At 34.0% G+C, this 23,469-nt stretch overlaps 1 protein-coding gene across 1 annotated transcript in view; it reads right to left on the bottom strand.

The window, feature by feature from the left end:
- Positions 1-23,469, bottom strand: part of LOC142336237 (uncharacterized) — a 59,178-nt gene that overhangs the window by 30,083 nt on the left and 5,626 nt on the right. The gene's annotated exons all lie outside the window — the stretch shown is intronic.

Here is a 23,469-nt window from a genome sequence, read left to right as displayed (position 1 = left end):
AAGGCCAGGAAATGAAGTCCTTCGCACTTTAATGGAACCTTCATTATTGCAATGCTCGTGTTTTCTCTTCCCTTCACTCACTCTATTCCACCTTCCTCCCTTACATCCAATATTGTTCAACATAATCAGACACTATCGATTTTTTCAACAAGTACAAAAGCCACTTAAATAATTCACTTGATTTTTTACGGGAGCATTTCTTTTGAATTTCAAGCCAAAAGCTACTAAATTAGGCCTGAGTTGCAAGGGAAGGGGAAGAAAGAGGAAGAGACGCGCAAACGGCGTAAAAATGGAAAAAGGAAAAATGCTAAAAAGGATCGAAATTGATATTTTATTGCACTTCGCATTACGGGAGAGTTGCTTAACTATTCCTACAATTCCCAATTTCCCAACACTGATAGAAAAATATTTTTCCTTACAAACAGGGAAAATAGAGCTGGAAAATATTGGAGAGCTGAGAGCGGCGCGGAGATAGAGCAAAATACATTTAACAAGAGAGCAGGACAAAATCGGAGGATTTAATTTATACGCGTTTATTAGAAAGGAGGAGCCTAGTGTATTATGCATAAATATACATTTCTTATTTAGCAACCGATCGCAACATTTATCATTTATTCATTATCAAATGTTGAAAGCCCAGAAATGTAGAAAATTTGATATTTGAAAGCGGAATCGATACGTCGGAAACAAACAAGAAAGAGATAAGATTGCAACCAGAAGCAAGTAAATTGCAATGAGAATGGGCTCTTAAGGGGCTCTTTAGCTGCAAGTTTCATCTTGAAAAACAATACACCGCATTCTGTTAATAGTTCTGCCTCAGTTGGCGGAATAAAAAATAAGGCGCTACAATGCCTCATGAAATGGCACAAAATGTCAATAAAATTTTCCAACCGCATCCGGTATTCGATTTAAATGCAATAAGGTTATTTTAGGGCACTCTGTGGTAAGGATAATAAAAAATATGTTTAAACTGATACGCATTTTGGCATTCAGTTAAAGGTACAAACATTCACCCGAACCATTCAATTAAAGAACAGAATAACATGGCATATGAAAACCGTTTTGTGAATTTGTACATTAAATCTAAAGTATCAAGTATCATATAAATTTTTAAGTTATGGCTTTTATGTTATCATAGGTATTATTAAAACAAAATCCTTCATTTTATAAAGAATACACAAAACAGGATACAAACAAACTTTTAAACCAGCTGAAAAAATAATATCATTAAAACATGATTAAATATCGTTTAATATCATTAAATTAAAACAACACAAACCCTAGTAAAAAAAAGAGAAACAAAGAGGATCAGTCATTCGTGTTTGCGCCCATTGTTTCAACACTTCAAAAAAAACTTGGAAAACCAAAACTTGTTTTACCCCAGTCTAATGCTCACTTGAACATAGTATGCTATGCCTAATGAACAGGTTGATCATTGAAGGTCTGAAAAATTAAAGAAAAATTCGGGAAGTCATGATTGAAATCAATCTTTTGAAGGGAATACCCAAGACAATTGAACAACAAAATGACCTCGCACACAAGAGCAGCAAAATGTAGGAAACTTCTTTTTCTCCAATTCTGCTAAAATCACACACAGACAAAATAGGATTAATTTTAATGAATCTACTTCATCTATCCAATTTTTAAGTAGTGAAAACAAAATGAACAGAAAAAATCTTTCTAAATGATTAGTGTTACCTAATTGTGCCCACAATTTTGGAAAAAATGAGAACTATATTCTAGCGCTACTTTCTTTGTTCAGACAATTTTCGACTTATCCCAGACCAACATATGTGGTATCATTTGAAAACTCTCTGCGTCTAGAATCACACTACAGAGAGAGAGAGAGAGAGAGATTGAGAGAGAGAGAGAGTATTTTCAAGAATTAGCAGATTTGAAAAAGTTTATGAGAAAAACTTAAGGTCAATTTCAGGCAACTTAAGCCCATTGCTAATTTTGCTTTCTTGGATTCAATGTCATTTTTTGCAACTTTTAGCAGAAAAAATAAAGAATAAATTGAGCCTTGGCCATTATTCTCGCTGAGTTTAACCGCTCATCGCTTAAAGAAACAAAAAAACTCAACAAAATATTGAGAAAAGTAGGAAAAAATCTCGAATAACATTTCAAAAATCAAAGAAAAAATTTCCGTCCTTTGGCATGTCCTTGTATGCAGAGCAGTTGTTAGAACACCAATTAGTGACAACAAAAAATTATGGAATTAAGCACCTATCCAGTAAATGTTGAAAATCTTGAAAAAATTGACACGTTATTCTGATTTTGTTTTCAATTTTGTTAATTTTGACTAATTTTGTTAAATCTTTTGTTTTTTAAAGCTTGCTTATCAGCAATTAAAATTTATTTGTTTTCATTTGCTTTCATAATGTACTGAAGTGTGCTACACTCAGTAACACTAATTGATAATCTTAGTGCTATTTTGAGAATTTACGTTATAGTGCGTGAAGCACAAACTTGAATTGGACAAAGTCCATTTTAACGTGTGAACAAATTACTAAGTAGTTTTGAATAAGCTACTATTTTAAGATCACTAACTAAAACTGAGAATACTATGACGTGATATTATCACGCCACACAGATAACACCAAGTTAACCTTGGTAACTCTGTCGACACTGTTATCTCTATCCAATAGGATACTAGAGAACCACGTGTCCGCAAGTATAAAAGGAGCTTGCACGCTCAACTACCAACACTTTTTGGTCCCCGATAACTTCTGATTTAAAATCATACTCCCGTATTGCTCCCTTGCTCAATCTCAGCTTACTTGAGATATTTTTCTATCTTAGAATATTTTGTGACTTGTTCTTAACTAAGAACTCTCTAAGTCATAAAATATTAACTTAGCACAAATTTGGAAATCAGGTAAGTTCAACTTAACTACTCTAAATTATAATTTAACATCTCTTAAATTCTATCTAAGTTAAAAGTTAACTTAGAATATTTCAACCTGTGCTAACTTGTACTTTCTCAGTCTTAATAACCTTAACTATTCTATCCCTTCATGCTCTGTTCATATTTGATGCTGTTTAACATAACTTATTAATTCATATTTGCATTTAACTTTCTTTAATACTTAACTATATACCAAGAGTAGAACTAGGGGTTGAACTCTCAAGTTATACATGTGGTCCCGCGATTAACCCCGTCGTTTAAGTATCTAATGTACGGATCAGCAGTATAAATGGTGGTCCCAGAGAGGCTACTTCAATTTAACTTGTTCGAATAATATAGAGAGGCGACTTCAATTTAACTTGTTCATTTAATATAGAGAGGCAACTTCAATTTAACTTGTTCATTTAATAAAGAGAGGCTACTTCAATTTAACTTGTTCATTTAATATAGAAAAGGCATTCTCAATTTAACTTGTTCATTTAAACTATCAGAGAAGCCTGCCTAAATTTAACTTGTTCACTTATTGTAGAAAAGCCATTAAATTAACTTGTGTAAGTTAACTAGTCAAAGGGCTTCTCACTAAAATCCTTTTTTGATTTTGATTTAAACTATTCCTCTGTTATTAATAATTCTAATACAATAACTTCAGTCCTTCAAACAATGGCCAGTCCTGGTGGTAGTACTCCTCCACCTGCCGTTACTCCCCCACCTGAAACTCCCATAACACATCCAAATCTTTCACTTGTATCTTTTTCAGGCAATGATCCTAATCAAGATGCCACTTCTTTTTGGAACTCTGTAGAAAACAAAATACTCTTTTCACTAGGAACTAGGCCTACAGCACCCGCTGCACAAACTAGCTATGATAAAAGGCAACAATCCTTATTTGGCTCACTTTTAACTGATACAGCACTAGAATGGTTTGAAAGTGAAGTCACAGATACTACAGATTGGAATACTTTAAAAGATGAATTTATAAAAAGATTCACAGACGGTAGAGACCAATTTAGATTTAGACTTGAGGTTGAGAACACATTCAGGCAGGAAGGAGAACTAATAAAGAACTATCTACATAGAATAAAAAGTGGAGTTGATAAAGGTTGGCCAGAAAAGATACCAACAAGTATTGAAGGTGATGACAATATACGAAGGGAGAAAGAAATCCAACAAAGACAACGAAGTCAGAAATACATAGATTTTGCTATAAGAGGACTAAGACCACAAGGTTTAAAACGCAAAGCGCACGAGAAACTTATTGAAAATCCTTCAATAACTTGGACACGATTTGTTGATCACTTAGTCGTAAAAGACTTAACATTTTCTGTAACAACAGAGTCTAGTGGAGCTACAGGAATAGATAAACTTAAAACACTCGAGAGCAAAATTAACGATTTAACCAGTCTTTTCAAAAGCAACGAAGTGAATGCTATAGATACTTCTAGGCCAAGAGACCCTAATATAAAAGGCAGACCTAACAGTACTAGATTCTGTGATTATTGCAGAAGCAATGGTCATTCCATCTCTAGATGCACAAAGAAACAGATAGATGATAGCGTTAACAAATTGAGAAAGGAACTTGTTGAACCAAGAAGGCCAAATATACTATTCTCCAATGATTACAGAAAGAATAACCGAGGCAATACAAGATTCAATGGTCCTAGAAACCAAGGCTATCAACCAAGAGGTGGCTACTCAAACTATAATCCTAGGTTCAACAAGCCTAACTATCAACAACAAAATACATCTTTTAGCAGCTATGGCAATAGATTCACTCAACCATACGAACAAACCTTCCCTCAGCAAAACACCTATAGAAATAATGAACCAAATCTTGAACAACAATCACCATCACCACAACAACAGCAACAGCCACAACAAAGTGCTAACTTCTATACACCAAGTAGAAATAACAATCTACAACAAAGACAATCAAAACCCAACAATATTCAGCAACAACCAAATCAAATAAGTTTCGTTGAAGGCGACGATGACTACGTAAATGCTATAACGGACTTCTTTCCTTTAAACTTTTGAAGTCTCCGAACGCTACTAAAGAAAGTAGTACTAAGTCAAGAATTTATCTCAACTTATATCACTTTGCCACCGGAGACATTAAAAATAATAGTGGTTTAGAAGTAGAATTCATGATTGACCCAGGATCAACCTGCACTATTATCAATCATCCTACATACCTTGCACTAGTAAACCTTGGACAAAATTTGCATTTACAAAATACAAATTGTGATTCAAAAACATATACTGGTTCATCAATCAGAATGCTTGGCTACACAACTATTCAATCTAGCTTCGAAACTGACGGTAAATTTACAGTCTCCCATAAAGTATTCGTTACTAAAGAACAGAGACAGAACATAATAGGTATCGATTTTTGTCATTTGTTTTTAAAAGCACTTCACTTCGATATCCCCGCAGTAGAGTTAAAAACTGAGAGAAACCTAATTTGCTACGGCTCACTCAACAATGAGAAAGATTACCCATACATAACTGAGATGACTGCTTTAAACATAGCTCAACCAATCTTTCTACAACAGAAAAGTACACAATTGCACAAGCAAAAGCACCCCAGTCAAGCCTTATTTCCACCAGGAACATATTTCATGCCCCATATTAACGTTGCAAAAACTGACCTAGTCTTTGTGAACACACTTTGTCCACAACCTGAAGAATTTCTACCCATATTTATGGAGAATCAAAAGAATCACCCAATACAGATAAATAGAGGAATAATAGGTTATGCTATGTGCGATATAACTGACAAACCTATACAAAGATACAATATCAAAAACTGTGCCGAATTTACAAGTACAATACTAAATGAAAGTGAGGACTATAACAATTGCTTCATACTGAACACAGTAGTAAACAATTTACAAGAAGGACAGCAAATCCAAACTAATTCTTGCATTAGATATGTAGATTTTCGTACCCAATCTATATTTGACTCCAATATGCCCATAGCGCACACGATATCCTCAGATGCAGAAATGAAAAAAGGTTTTGCTAACACAATCTCCAAAAGAATACCCTTATTAAAGGACTACTGTAAAAGTAGAAACTGTGATATAGGTGACATAATAACTTTCAGAGCAGATAATAACTTAGTATATAATCTCATCACTAAGGCTAATCATTATGAAAAGCCAACAATTGACACAATCAAAACAACACTACTTGCCATGAGAGATCATGCACTAGGACTAAATTTACGCTGTATAGCGATGCCAAAAATAGCTTGTGGTTTAGACGGAATGGATTGGAGAGAGATATCTTCTCTAATTGAACAAATCTTTAAGAATTCAGGAATAACTATCTATGTGTATACAAGCAAGGATGATATTGATAAACTACAGAAAGTAGAGACTAATACACTAGAACAGGAAGAGGTGCTCGAAATTATTGAAAGTGAGTTAATAGAAAAATGCAAAGAAGATGAGAGAGAACTAGCCACAGACTTCTCTACCGAAGCAAAAGAGTTATGTAGACCTAAAGTCAACGAACAGTTTCCTAAGTTTAGAGATAAACTACAAAGCAACCGAATCATAAATAAAGCAGTTAGTGATTTTGTAATTAAGCAAAACAGAAATACAGTTCAAGACATAGAGTATCTAGAAAGGTTCTTAGATAACTTTGATTTCACGCAAAGTGATTTGACTGATGATGAATTGTTTGAGTTGATAGAAATAATACTTCAGGATAATGATGTCTATTCACATCATAAGTATGATATTGGCAGAACTAAACATAAGTTCCATTTACCCTTAAAAAAAGACGCAACCTTCAAAAAGCAACGACCAAGCAAAATACCCATTCATCTCAGAGATAAATTAGAAAGACTAATGGATGAATTAATTCAAGCAGGGATAATCAGAGAGCTCAATGAGAACGATGATATGAATAGTTGGTTTGTCAATCCCGTCATCATATTACCTAAGAAGGATTATGTAAAACTAGTCATTGATGCTAGATACCTAAACTCTATTACTGATACAAGTAATTCTAGTTGGCCACTCGAACCACTAAATGTTCTAATGACAAGAATAACTGGAACTATATTTACAAGTAGTGATTTATCATCGGCTTATAATCAAGTACCACTAACTGAAGATACACAGAAGGTTACAAGTTTTATTGTAGGAGGCAGACAGTACACCTATCAAGTAGGATTTTATGGTCTCAAGCCATTACCCAGTTTCTTTAGCAAACTAATGCGTTATGCATTTGGACCCCTTATAAAACGTAAACAAGCCATAACATATATAGACCATACTTTATTACAAGCTAAAGATAAACAAGAAATGTTCACAATAGTAAAAGAGTATCACTCTTTGCTTCGAAAGGCAAACCTTAAAGCAGCCCCCGATAAAACAATGTTTTTCTTACGAAAAGTGAGATTTCTAGGACATGTTATATCTAAGAACGGACTATCGCCTATTGCTTCGCGCATAGATGATATTAGAAACCTAAAAACGCCAGAATCGAAAACAGAAGTTTTAAGAGTTTTAGGAATGATGGGTTTCTATCATACCTATATTTTGAACTTTCACATTGATGCAAAACCTCTATATGACTTAACTAAAGATACAACACTATTCAAGTGGTTACCAGAACACGAAAAGGTATTCACAGACCTTAAACAAAGATTCTGTCACGATATTTCTAACGCGTTTCCTTCTAATGACTATCCCTTTCATATACATGCTGATTCATCTAATTTAGGAACAGGCTGTGTTCTTATACAAGATTTTCCTGATAGAAAACGTATGATTTCAGCAAACTCGAGAGTATTTGACAAAGCTGAACAAAAGATGTCCCCTCAACATAGAGAGCTATGCGGAATAATATCTGCATTACAAACTTATGAATTTTATGTTATTGGATCCCCTTTTCCAATTTACCTATACTGTGATCACAGACCAATTCTATTTCTTTGGTCACGACGAGGACAAATGTCACATCGTTTCTTTAAGTATCAAGTTGTAATAACTAAGTTCCAAAACTTGCAAATTATATACACTGAAGGCAAAAACTTAGCGTTCCCTGACATTCTTAGCCGAAACGTTTCTTTAGCAGATGCTAAACTTTATCAACTAGAACACAAAGTGATACCTAAAGATATAAAGTTTCATATTAACGGAAAAGAAGTTAACTATTCTGTATTGCATCAAGACGATAAGGACGCAACCGCTAACGACTGTTATCCAATTATTGCTCAAGTCACAGGCGAAAGAAAAAAACTTATTAATATAAATGATGAAGGTGACTTTAGCGTAGATGATGCACCAGACTACATAAATGAACACTGTAATGCTATACACAGTTTCTCTGATTGTTTTCGCTACGGCACACAAATAAATCAAATAAAGAAATTAACTTCAGAACTAACTAGCGATTATGATAATCACTACTATTCCGAGATAGAAGAAATAGCTGAAATAAGTGATGACCGAGAAGGTTATGATGACCAAGATTGGTTAGATCTAGTAGAAGGAAATATTGAAAATTCACTTATTGAACAATTAGAATCTGCTAAAGCCGACTATATCAGACGGACAAAATTTAAGAAACTTATTGAACCAGAAGCTTTTCAAAACATCTCAGAAAAGGATGTCCACACAGATACATTAGATTTAATAGCTAAAGTTACAGATTTTGCAAAAAACGCTAATCTTGACACCGATAATATTCTTGAAGAACAAGCAAACGACTCCGTGATAAATAAAGTTAGAGATTGGCTAAAAGTAGGCTAAGCTCCAGAAAAGGACTACATTATTAAACAATCTAAAGCACTACAGACCTATAGAAATAATTTCAACTTGTTGTTTTTAGAAAGTCAATATGATTTACTCTGTTATTCCGAACCTTGTGAGGACGGCTCTTTTGACGTTAGGATATGTGCACCACTTTCGCTATTTATAAAGATATTCGAAGTCGCACATACGCATGAACTTAGTGGTCATAGAGCAGAAAGCACAACTTACAATAGAGTTAAGCGATATTTCTATTGGCCCGGTATGTTTAAATGGATTGAAATGTTAATGTTAGATTGCTTAAGTTGCCAAACTAATAAGTCAGCACGCAAAGACTTGAACGAAGCACCCTTAGAACCATGGGGACAATTAGAAGCTATACCCCTACACACACTTCATATTGATCACAAAGGTCCACAACGACCACTTAGTAAAGGAAATAGATTTTGTCTTGTAATAGTAGACGCTTTCTCTAGATTTATACAAGTATACCCTAGCAAGAATGCTGAAGCTCTCGAAACAGTAAATCAACTAGAGAAATTTATAACTACATTTTGTATACAGCAACAAATAGTACACGATAACGGCAAGGCTTTTATTAGTAATGATTTCGTTCACTACACAAATGAAATGGGAATTACACTATGCCCCCGAACTGCATATTCACCGTGGACTAACGGCAAAGTAGAAGTACAAAATAAACATTTGACTAATTACCTAAGACATTTTATTAGTAAAAGTGGATCTAATTGGTCCGAGTACACTAGTAAATTTGCATTCTCACACAATACTGCAGTAAATTACAGTACGGGATATACCCCTTATGAAATACTATTCGGAACAAAACCACAAATACCCTTATCACTAAAGTTAGGACTACTACGAGATAATCAAAAGAAATGCACATCAGAGTATTGTAATAATCTACCGCCACACTCACATAGTGAAGAAACTTGTAATAACAAAAAGATAGAGAAATTATTACAAAACAGATTATCTAACAAAATGTTAAAGCGAGAGAATACATTTAAAACTATATACTCGAATACCTATACTAAATGTAGACAAACTACGAATAAAGCGCACAAGTATAGAAATAGATTTAAACTCGGAAAGCCTATACCTGAAGGTAGAAAAGTACTACTAGAAAATCACTCTAAAGGACTACTAAAGTCTAAAAAGCTACAAGAGCTACGCTCAGGCCCTTACACCGTGAAACGAATGCTAACTAATACTACATATGAAATACAACATGATAAAACAAATGAGAAGAAAACCGTGCATAGAAATCATATAGTACCTTATTACCCGAAAGAAGAAAAAATACAAGAGTTAGTTGAGAACTATGTAGTCCCAGACGATACGGATGATTATTATACTCAATATAATAAGCATAATATATCCAAATCTAATGCTTATAGAGGCGCACAACATATTGCTATTTCACAGTGGCCCTTAGTAGAAACACAATATACTGTTAATCCTAGTACTACACTACAGCCAACATTTAACGTTGAGGCTACTCCAACAAAAGATTCAGGCTTAGAATCGCTACAAACACGAGCAGATAATACTACGCATATACAAGGCACAAGCTCTTCTAATTTTCTACCCCCACGCATTTCAACCCCCTACCCTATGCAAAATATGTATTCACCTAATAGCCCACAGCAAGAAAATTTTTCTACACCACCTGATAATACTAGTAAATTTAAAGCTACACGCAAATTATTCCCCCAAGCAACGCATAATAGCCCCACATCATCACCTTATAATCCTACACCTACAGCATCACCTTATATATCTAATTTACCAGACGCAAATGAAGTATTAAGCAGACCTCAACGTAATAGAAAAGCACCTACATTCTTTGGTGAACCTATTCCTTCTGACTTGATACAGAAACTCAAAAAGAAATAGAGACACAAAATCTCTTTTAAATAATATCTTTATAATAAAAGCGTTATATACGCGCAAAAACCAAAAAAATGACAAAGTTAATATTTACAAAAATAATAAAGGCGCAAACCAATAGTAAATGCGCAGAAGTTAACAAAAATATTTTATTGAGCGATTTTTTGTTTCTCTCCCCTTTTCAATTGCTTAGATGCTGCATGATTACACCTCTCACGGTTCTGGCAACTAAGCTCTCCGTCTCAAAGACCAGACACTCCTTGTAATTGAGCTGTATCATTTTCAAATACAGCTCCTGTAGAGTGGGCCCTGTCTTTGGATCCCACCACGCATCCCTCAAGGTCCATAATTGGTTTTCCCATTTCTCGTGCTTGTCGCACCACTTTGTCATGTCTTCTTCCCCCCTCTTAGCATATAGTTTTTCACAAAACTAAAATAACCAATTTTTATTACTAAAAGAAAACTACTCAGTCATAATCTCCGGACCCCACTTTTACAGTTAAATTCTTGCAACCCCGATAAAGACCTAAATTAACTGCTAGTTAATTTGAGTAAAATCAACACTCACTTTTTTTCCGAAGAAGAACTCGATGACTTCTATAGTGTGCTTAGAGACACACTTAGTACACCTCATTTCCCATGGACTGTAGCTCCCACGTGCCCTCAGTATTCCCCACACCTCGTCGTCAGATAGCACGAGAAACATATATTTATAACTTTGAGAAAAGAAATAAATAAATTCCACTGGCCCTAAACCAGAAGTATCTTCATAAATAAAATGAAGATACTGAGAGCGTCGAATTCGCTCTAGAGCTCCCGAAACAGGTTCCAACACCACTCCGCTCGAACTACATTTCCATCTGGCATTATCCAGATCCTCGCTGTTTTCAGCATTATCTCTAAGATAATTCTTAGTTTCCCAATTCATAATTCTTGAGAACGAAGAAGTACAAAAAGAATATATAAACGGAAATTGAAGAAGAAATGCAAAATTTAAAATAAATTAAAGATTGAAAGTGAAATTAATGGTCAAGAACGAAATGAAGAAAGAGAGTTAAGTAGAAGTTAAAGGATTGAAATTTAATAGTCAAGAGAGACCAACTGTATAGTATGAACGTTTAAGGCAAAAAGCAAATAGCCCACTCAACACAAATCTTACATAAAGTACGCAATTAATCACCATTGCAAGCTGTTACACACACATAAACTTCTATACATGTTCAAAACTCATAAACTTTCACAATTTACGCATACCTTTTATTGCAAACTAACGCTGAAAACACATGTTACCCAAAGCAAAGCCAAGTAGAAACAAGTCCCCATGAACAAATAACTTATCTAAGCTAAATACCTTAAGTACAAAAATTTGTCCCTTGCAAACTATTTAAACACACTAAATTGCAATTAGTCAGGAAACGCGAATTTAAGCAACCCACATAGTCAACAAATAGAGCTAACTTTACTAGCTTAAGGACCCAAGGAATGTTTAAAATAAACATTAGAGCACTTATAAACAAACAGCTAACCGCAATTTTAAATTCTCAAAGTAGGAATTATGTCAACTATGTGCAGACCTTAAGCATCTGTTAGAAAGAGCTTGAGCTTGATAAACTTATCCGCTCAACAACCCATGCCACAACTGTTTAGAATGCATGCTTGAAGAATATAAGCTTGGAACGGATAAATATATTTATTTACGAATTTTACATTAAAAATACTACTTTTTCAGTTTCTAAGCGTTCTTGCAATCTCCACACGAAAACAATTATAAAAAAAAATTTATTGTGTCTGAGTGCTACATCAATTTACTACCAGATATCCCAAAACCAATTTCGAATTTTGCTCTCCACACAAAGAGAATTAATCAGATTTAGTGAGAAAAATATGTCTAACAAAAATTAACACTTTTTGTTCTTCTAAGTGCGACCTTTTCTCAACAACATATTACAAGCGCGCAAAATTTTGTCCAAAAATAGACAAGAACCAAGTGTGTAAAATGGCGGAAACAGAATTCTAATATTGCCAATCAATAGTTTATTATGGTCCCTAAAACATCTCAGAGAGTTGAAAATACAATATAAATTCCGTTGGTCAAAAACTGATTTACAAAGCCAAACTAGACACACCTATACCCAACATCATCGTGTAGCCAAGAGCCACACCAAGAGTCTTTTGATTCAACTTTTTTCGAATTTTTCACTTAATTCATAGTTTTTTTTTGGAAAAACCTTCCAATTTTGAGCTGATGAATAAGATTTTTAATTGTTTCTCCCAAGAATTTAGCTGACTTTGTTCAGAAAATTTAGTTATCCCTGTCTGACTAATTACAAATTGTCTCAAATCCCATCAGAAATAATTCTGCTACTCAAAAAATTAGGGGAATGCAACGAAAAACACATTATATTTGCCCATATTCTAATATAGTTTGATATAATGATATAAATAGAAAACTTAACGTGACAATTTAGTTACATGATCAGTTTAATACTATGCTACATGGCACTAGTCAGAGCTAGTGATTAGCCAATCAGAATTGAGCACACATATTTTGGTGACTTAACCCTGAGAATCACTATTTAAGAGTCCTACCAAAAATTTAAAATCACTTTTCTCAGTTACCTTCTGAAATCAATTACTTCTTTCGCTTTCAAATTCAGTTCTAATTCATCTCTCTCTCTCTCTCTCTCTCTTTCTCTCTGTCCCAAATTCTATCTTCACATTTTGCCCCTTTCAAATAATAACTTAGAAAACTTAGAAAAGTTTTCAAGCATCTCAATTTGTGACCTGCAAATACTTGTCACAAAACATCTCCGCAACACATATATCAGGTATCTCAGTTCAATATTAATTTAATTCTCAGTCAGCTACTATAGAAGGAGTACATGACCCTTCAGATCGAACATAGTACAAGACTGACAATTGAGAAAGTTTCTAAATTCTAACAAACACTACTCATATTGAACACATTCATCACCAGTAAACACATTGCATAACACAATTAAAACCCCCTTAAAGCTGATCAAGTCTAATTTATGACAGAAGTCTCATTCGACCAAAACGGTTTTCTTGTTTCTCTTTCTATCAACCCTGATACACTTGTGAAAGTTTCTATTAAGGCAAATCAAAAAATGAAATTTAATAGTGAGTTTAACACCTTAACCAGTTGTCAAATTTCTAACGAAGTTAGAACTGTAGTATTTTTTGCTACTAACTCTAACGAAGACCCTATTGCTGTCTTCTGGGGAAAATATAACCCTCAACAACTTAACAGTTTATTACTTCAAATTCATTCTTCAAGCCTAGTTGACTTAGACATTTTAAATGTCCCTTGTTTGGTTTTAGAACCACCAACTGATCAATGAATATTCCGCTAAACGATTATTGGGTTATAGCTTCAAGAACCACTTTCTCAACTTCTTACAGTCCTTATAACATCCCACATAAAATTCTGAAATATAATAACAAGTCAGCAAAAATTGATCGATCATATATTTCATATAAAGAAAACATTGTTATTTTCTTCGTTAAAGACCAGTTTGTAAACTTAGAAATAATTGTTTGTTGGACCCCTAACAAACCAGAACATATTGAACGCTTTCATTTCCAATTGAACAACAGAGACGAAATAGACCTTGATATCATCGAAGCTCCCTTTACTGTGGACCCTTAATCGATGTTACCACCTTCCCTTGAAACACAAGTTCTTACTGCCCTTGCATTCGACCCGCTATCGTACATTAGAATATTCCTCTTACAGAAAATATTGAAATTCGGAAATAAAACTGTAACACTTGACAAGTGTTTTGTTTCTAATCAACAGAGAACAGTTGCATTCTTCGTAACATCAGAAAATAACGCAAAATTTGTTATATTTTGGGTACCCTATAATTCCGCTCACGTTCACGAGCTAAAATATCAGATTACTTTCACGGATAATATTAACTTGAATTTGTTAGACTCACCTTATACTGTGTTCGTTTATTAAATGGAAGACGGCGAAATCAAGAAATCACCAGCAATAGACGAAGTAATAAACGTAAGTTACAAAATGCTTATTTTTACATCACTTTGCTTAACTCTGTTCCTACCTGTAGCAACTGATATTGAATCTGAAATTGCTCAGCGTATTGCAGAATTAAAATTCCTAGTTGAATATAACAATTCTCACCCACACTTCATAGAATGTGTCGTAAATAGAAATAATTGTCTACCTGAAGAAATTCCGTACCTTAAATTACTAGAGCCTCCTGAAAAGCTATTAATTTGGTCAAAACGCAACGTCCATATGCCACTATCACTGATTAAAGACCAGTTCTTTAAAGAAAAACTTACTGATAAGAAAGCGTTTCTTTCAAAAGTAGAATATTTTTTAACTTACATAGGAAACCAAATTCGTTCTGTTCAGTTTCTTAAGATTATTGCTATAATACCTCTCGCACTTCTCTGTGTTATAACTGCTTGCTCTGCAAAATATTTGATCTTTGTTATATTTCTTGCATTATTACTCTTAACGTCTTTCACTGACGGCAGACCAATTGAAAAGATGAGTATCTATGAAAACACAGCTCCTAACCTTCATGTTAACCACTTTGATTGCTCAAAAATGATCTCAAACCAGATGTATTCTCTCAACAAAGTAGCACCCTGCGAAATTCGCCCTGATAAAATTAGCACTAATCAAGCACGAGTCACTCTCTACCAAAGAAATTATAAAGTTAAGCTAGAAGCAACTATGTGTAAAGCAACCCAACAGCAATTACGTTGGTTTTGCGATTCTTTTGACTCTAGCGGCATAGATGCCAGACATAATACTATTACTACTTCAGTTAAGCTTGATGCTCAGAAATGCAAACTTGCAAAGGAAAGAAAAAAGATAAAGCTTTCCCCTTCTTCTAATTCAGTAGAATTCGATTTTGACAAATCTTTATTCTCAAACTTTAACTCAGGCGATGTTGGAACTGGGAACAATGAATGTAACTCCCGAGGTTGGATTACACATTACACTTATGAAACATATATGCAAAATGTTAGCCTGAATGTAAACCTTAGAGATGGCACAGTTAATAACTGGCAAAATATACCTCTACCTTGTCCTTTATCAGCCGGAGGCTGCGATTCTACATCTACTGATCCATTTGCATACACTTGGGATGAACCCAATAATTGTCTTTTCACTATAATTCGCACTTTTGACGCTCAAATGATTAAAGCTAATGACAAATACTACATAGTAAAGGATCCTAAATTTACTTCAGCTCAGTCAGATTTCGACTTACAAAGCTTTATGTTCCAAGTTTATAATAAACCACAGTCTTTATGTAGTCATCCACGAATAGTATATCCTACGCCATATGATTCTCTATACATTAGTCTTCGTGACGGATTTGATATGAACACTGGAGAACCCATTCACAAATTTAAACCCGATACTGGTGCTATAATTATGAAAAATAAATTCTATTCCAGTGACAACAAAACAGTTGATACAACATATTCTCAAGTTTATGAAAATATTGATTTCGAAGCACATCTTGGAACAAAAATTGACTATTTGCACTTTAATAATCTTCGGCAACTTCAAACTTCTACTGTAGAGCTATTAAGAAATGACTGTGAATTAGAGCGCTCAACTATTCTTAACACTTTAATGATTTCTCATGAAAATCCGCGCTTAGCTGGATATACCTTAACAAGAAACAGATCTATGTTTCTCAAAACAAATGGCAATGTTGCCTGGCTATATAATTGTCCTGAATTTCATTCACCCTTACAGATTCTTAATAAGTGCTATAATCGAATACCAATTCTTTATGAAGATGAAATTCATTTTGTTGATCCCATTTCTAGACAAACCTTCATTGAAGCCGAAGAACAATTGTGCTCTGATAAACATTCAAACTTATTTCAACTAGATGTTGACGATGACAATTCATGGGTTGAGCTAACCCCACAAATCGCAAAAGTAAGAGGACCTGCACTTTTCAAACCACACATAGTTATTCAACAAATTGCGAATGTTATTACTGCAAGTATTTATGCTTCTATCTACACATATAAAGAAATGATGTCTTTCTGGAATTCAATAACTTTCAACTCCAATATGAAAGGAGTTCTCAAGCACTTTACTAAGTCATTAATAGATAGCAGAGAATCATTTTCAAATATTTCAGGCACAAATTATTATAACTCTAGAACTATTTATCTAGATTCATTCATTTCACCGGACTTCTTTAATAATCAATTTGTTGAAACCTTTGGTAAAATACAATATATAATTGAGCGATGCGGAATATTCTTTGCCGCTTTCTTATTCATTAAGCTACTCATCGACATAGTCTTATGCTTAATTCGAGCAATGCAAATTAACAAAATTACAGATGCATCTATTCACTTTGGTAAGGCACTCTTTGCTGCCACATTTGACTTAATGTCAGTTCCAATTTTGACTTCTATCTATCAAACAACTAATTCTGATAATAATAACACTGATGAAAATAGAGAACGGACAATGCAAGTTCCAAAAACCGAAAATATTAATATTAGAGAACGAGTTATTCAAACTCCACCTTATGCAGAGAATATAGGCTTACAAGCTTTAAGATTTGAGAATAAAAGTGGTTACCCAAACCTACATGATGAGAATAATAAAGACGAAAATAGAAACGATCACAACGTTCCTACGTCTCCAGTATAGGATTAATTCCTCTATTACTTTCATATCATCAAACTATATGATGATAATACAGACTGACTTCAAAATTACTACTGATTTACTTTGAAAGAGAATACAAAAAAAAATAATAAGAAAAAGAGAATACTAGCAAAATAACTTCAAAAAATATACTCTTAGAATAGAATAAGAGTAGAGAATACTTGATATTTCAGGAACTTTCTTCAATCCCTAACGAACTGATACCAGTCTTTCAGAAGGAACCTTCAAGTGGTTGGCCCGAATACAATACACCATCAACTTCTAAACCTCAATCTGGAGTTAAACAACTCGACAGACTAGTACAACCCACAACTCACGTTACCCCATCTACAACCTTTCTCTCAGCTATCAAGATTTCAGCAGTACAAACTCAAACAACTAGTGCAAATTCATCAACGACGGTTACATCATCCAAGAAGAGAACTAAAACTGCAGATACAATTGCAAAGAAACAACCACGTAAACAATTCATTAGAGAGACATTCAACCCAGCGACACCGCTAGAAGTAAACATACCCAAGACAAACAGTACAGTACCCAACGTCTTAGCAAACACTACAACTACTCAATCGTCACGACCAAACTTTCTTAATCTTCATCATTACACAACTACCCCCTTGCAAGACCGCCTACAAAAACAACATCAAGCTGAGATACAAGCTAAAACCCCCGGTTTTAGTGGACACCCGAACTACGATACGAATTTAATCTACCAGTTGCAACCCAACATCAATAGATTCAATCTCATTGGCTATTTGTCAAACAAAAATTCTTATCTACTAACTAATCACAACCTTCAAGGACAAACAATACAAGTCCCGTTTGATAATATTACAGCAAACCTCACTCCTCAGCTTGATACCTTCACTTATCAGGTACAGCAAAACTTTCTAACAGAAAGACAACGCTCTCAACAGCTCGAACAACGGATTACTGAGCTCCAACTGGAGATCGCAAATCTGAAGCATCAACTCCACATCCTCCGCTCATCACGTTGAGCACTCACGGAATGGAATAGATAAATTTGTGGTTGTTGATGTTCAGTACTTCCTTCATTACTTCTTCTTCTTTCTCCCGCGGTGAGGAAAATTATTCGTTAGTTTAAACGCCTAATTATTAGCCATTTTGATTACCTTACTCTCCTTCATTACATTACTTACATCAAGTAAAGTAATCCGCATTTCTTCAATCTTCATTGAAACAATCTTCAATGATTACCCTTAGCGCAATTTATGGTGAACAAGGAGTCCATTCTTATCTTTAGATTGCAGATTTGATTTGTTCTCGCTTCTCTAATAAAATCTATTCTTTACCGATTTATCTTGCTTATGACATCATTCGATTGTTCCATCGAATTCCATAATTTATTTGATGTCTTACAACCTTTCAGTAGACGTTAAGTATTTCAAAACATATTGCGATCTCGCTGAATTTATTCAATCTCAAGTTATTAAAACTTCGAAAACATTCTTAGTTGGAAATAAATTCTATACGCCAGTGTCAGTTCATTGGACATTTGAGTTACAAGAGATTATCTTATTCTTACAAGATAACAATTCTAATGAAATTGTAGTTTATTTTCATCAAGTTCCTGAGTACGATTTATTTGAAATTCTAAAGCTTATTCATACAGAAGACATTCTTAACATCAATAATCTAAACTTTCGACCGCTCACTTATTTCAATTAAAATGTTAGTCTTCAATATTTGGTGATCACGGATATAGAAATGTTACAACCTTTCGTTAACAGGTATGCATTCATCGCCATCCGCCATTTATAGTTTAAGTACTATTTGGATCTTCCTGTTAATTTCTTTCAAAGATTAAATGGTCTTCCATTCTCCCCATTGACACAAAAATTGAATTACTATATTATTCAAAATGAACACATATTTTGAAGGAGGTGTTGATATCGAATGGTTTAAAGACTATTGTCAATTCTCTGATCATGTTGAATCCGCATGGGTTAACTTTTCTAAACAGATTATTTTTAACGATAAAGTATTCAGAATCTCCGAATTATATTATTCTGAATTTCAATGCGAAGTTATTTTATTTCTTGAAGACTTTGAACAAAAAGAAATTGTTATTTATTTTGAACTAATGACAAAAAGCAAGATTAATTATTTCATGAAGCTAATTCATAATGATCAACCAAGCCTAAATATTAATTCCTTAAACTATAGCTACAAAGCTTACTTCAATTGATTTATTCTTCAACAAGACTCAAATAATGATGAATTACGAAACGGAATTCTTTATTTGGGGAGTTATTTCAACAACACTGGTCCTTATGGTGTTGTGCGCAGTCATTTTAATTTCCCTATTCATTTACCTCGCTTGTCATTATAGACCATTAACTTAACCAGTATATTCCTCAACTTATGTTATTCTATTATTCAACGTCAGATGTATTGACAGCACAATCTTATGGAAAAACTTCAAAAGGTCTAGTATAACGGCCACCCAAAAAAAATTGGATCTATTATTTTGTACAGCCTTGTATCTTAGGACATCGTCAACCCTTCTTCAAGAGAGAACTCAGAAACAAGAAGATACGATGAACTTTAGAACTTTAACCACGTAATCTACCTCACAAACTTTAAATGCTTAATTATTATAAAATTAAGCTAAATAATTTTTTCGATTATGTAAAATTTGATGTTTTGATTTGATACCTATGGACCGGGATGGGATGTACTGAAGTGTGCTACACTCAGTAACACTAATTGATAATCTTAGTGCTATTTTGAGAATTTACGTTATAGTGCGTGAAGCACAAACTTGAATTGGACAAAGTCCATTTTAACGTGTGAACAAATTACTAAGTAGTTTTGAATAAGCTACTATTTTAAGATCACTAACTAAAACTGAGAATACTATGACGTGATATTATCACGCCACACAGATAACACCAAGTTAACCTTGGTAACTCTGTCGACACTGTTATCTCTATCCAATAGGATACTAGAGAACCACGTGTCCGCAAGTATAAAAGGAGCTTGCACGCTCAACTACCAACACTTTTTGGTCCCCGATAACTTCTGATTTAAAATCATACTCCCGTATTGCTCCCTTGCTCAATCTCAGCTTACTTGAGATATTTTTCTATCTTAGAATATTTTGTGACTTGTTCTTAACTAAGAACTCTCTAAGTCATAAAATATTAACTTAGCACAAATTTGGAAATCAGGTAAGTTCAACTTAACTACTCTAAATTATAATTTAACATCTCTTAAATTCTATCTAAGTTAAAAGTTAACTTAGAATATTTCAACCTGTGCTAACTTGTACTTTCTCAGTCTTAATAACCTTAACTATTCTATCCCTTCATGCTCTGTTCATATTTGATGCTGTTTAACATAACTTATTAATTCATATTTGCATTTAACTTTCTTTAATACTTAACTATATACCAAGAGTAGAACTAGGGGTTGAACTCTCAAGTTATACATGTGGTCCCGCGATTAACCCCGTCGTTTAAGTATCTAATGTACGGACCAGCAGTATAATAATTTTATAAAAACGCTAATGAATCTTCTAGCAAGACTGGAGTCTTTTCCTATCGCTTGATTTACAAAAAAATAGGAGCTGCTACTGAAATCTTCCTTTTATAATATGCGTTTTTCTAGAGCGATAAACTTGTGATTAAGCCTGTTCAATTTGATCATTCCTCCATCAGTTCAAGCAAAAAGTTGCATTGTGAAAACAACAACTAAATGATCACGTTGAACAGATTTCACGTAGAACTCAACTCACTGCTGCTCATAGAAAATTGGGCAACTTCTATCTCGATTATTTTCTGTAAAATGATTGATAGAAAAATCATAAGAAACCACCAATATTACGTTGACTAAAACTGGCTTCAAAAACAGACAGTCTACCAAATAAATTTGCGTTTTGTGCAATTACTTTTGTCAACGAGTGTACAAGGTTCTGAAGACTGAAAAAATTCGAAGAAAATTTGCTATGAAACTGAACCTATCCCAGTCCAAGTTGAACCATTTGCAGCACGAGATACAATTTCTATTAAAAATATGTTCTGTTTGACACACAGTTTTCATTGTCATAATCAATCAAGTAGCAATATCGCAGATATTTTTGTTATATAATTCCCACCTAATTGCCCTATTCAATGACAAAAATTCCTAATTTTAGACTACCAATTGGACTATAGTTGGGTGTGTGCGTTTGAAGTTTTCCGATATTTAAATCGATTCAAATTTTATGTATTTGTCAAATTAAACCAATTTTAGCTAACTTTGAAATCGGCGCCGTAGGTGAATGTAATTGACCTTGCTTACTATAAACCGCAGTTAATAGGGCGCTTGATGAAAACATGAAACCCACATCATCATTAACTAAAATTGAGCTGCGCGTGGATTTAAGGTGAAATCAAACTCACATTTAGTTGGGCTATTATTTTGAAAGCATAACAACTTTTGTGTGAACATTACACAAACTCGTTTGGTATGTTTGACTACTGTTTAAACTTGAAGTGATTGATCACACTGAGTTGGTTTAGCTTATGTTTGTTCACAGGGCATATTCGCATAATTGACGACACCTATATGCTTCTCAAACTGTGACATGCACAAGTCATGAAATGTTGCAATTCAACATTATTTATCTAGGCAACAATTTTGAAATGATGCCTTTCAAACATACAGTTAGACATATTGGCATAAAATTCGAATTTCAGGCAACCCAACAATTACGGAAACAAAAATGACGTTTATCTGTTTTTCATACAAAATTCAATTTAACTTTAAAAGATTTAATTTGCAAATAGTGATTGATTAGGTTGGCTAATGAAACATGACTAATCATTAACAGGAAAGATTAACGCTCTTGCCTACAGGTAAATATATATTTGCTAAGGTATGTCAACACATTCTTTTGGTAGTCCTCAGAGTAAACAAGATTTTCAAATGTTTCGTGTGAATAAAAAATTGCACTCTTACCTATTATGTGCTCCTTATTACGAATGCAGGAAAAAGCAAATCAAGCACTTTTAAAGGGCCACGAAACGAAGTTTATCAAAGCCTTATTGGCAAGGAGACGGCGTTTTTTCGTCTTCAAAATTGTTTCTAAATTTTCTGATGTCTCAGGAGGGAATTTTTTGTGGCAAAACTTCATAGAAAGGGATATAAAAAAGACACAGAAATACGCCCGTGAAAGTCTATTAACCATAAACTTTTTCCTCTTTCCAATTCCTACCAGATCGGCGCCACAATAATCTCAAAATCCAGACGTTGGGAACCCAATTCGCTTTAGCCAAATAGTGGGAGATATTGAAACCACATTTTTGGTGAACAAAAAATGGGGCTATCGTAGTTTTTCAGGTGAAAACCACACAAAACGTAAACTTGTCCGATATCCTCACGGGGTCACCTGATGATAATGACAACTAATCTGAATTAATTGTAGCACAAGGAAACAAATTTATACAAAATCAAAAAAATCGAAGATTATAGATACATATGAAACGGGAGCAAATCTTTGAATCCTTGTTGCAGAAGTTAAGAGGCGAGCCTTGAATAGTGTGTCATCCATGAGCGGGGACAATCTATACTGATTTTTGACTCACCCAATGAAAGGGGAGCTCAAAATTTAATGCATTATCATACTAGTTGTAACTCAGTGGCGGTTGAAATGTGATTGCCCAGAACAGGAAGTTTTACCTCAAACAATTTTTCCAAGAAGGAAACGAGTGTGATAGAATGGGTGAATGCATGGGTTGAACTGATAACAATGATCGTTTATGAACCAAGATTTTCTAATTAAATAATTGTGAAACAAAAAAATCGAATCTCTAAAAACAGCAATTATAAAGTTAGGTTGACCAGATTGTAAACTTTGTGGTCAATTGATAGTGTAGTAGATAAAAAAGAGAATTAAAATTTTGTACACACACCAAATTTTCCTCTGTTTCCGCACTTTCCAGCTAAAAAAGAGTCCAGGTCTATTTTATTGACCCAATGGTGGGCAAACTTTTTTACCAAATCTTTAAAATTTAGCGCCGTACCGAACGGATGCTAGGGAGCATTTACCTCTTTGAGCGGCGTTTCAGAGCTTCTTAAAGTCAATCACTGTAAATAGATACGTGCTTGAAATAATTTTGAATGGAAAACAAATAGCCAAAACTATCCCATCAAAGAAAAGA

This window comes from Convolutriloba macropyga, chromosome 3, assembly GCF_964194025.1.
Source record: "Convolutriloba macropyga chromosome 3, txConMacr16.3, whole genome shotgun sequence".
Taxonomy (NCBI): Eukaryota; Metazoa; Xenacoelomorpha; order Acoela; family Convolutidae; genus Convolutriloba; species Convolutriloba macropyga.
Note: the sequence above shows the minus strand (reverse complement) of the source record. Positions and strands in the feature narration are given on the sequence as shown.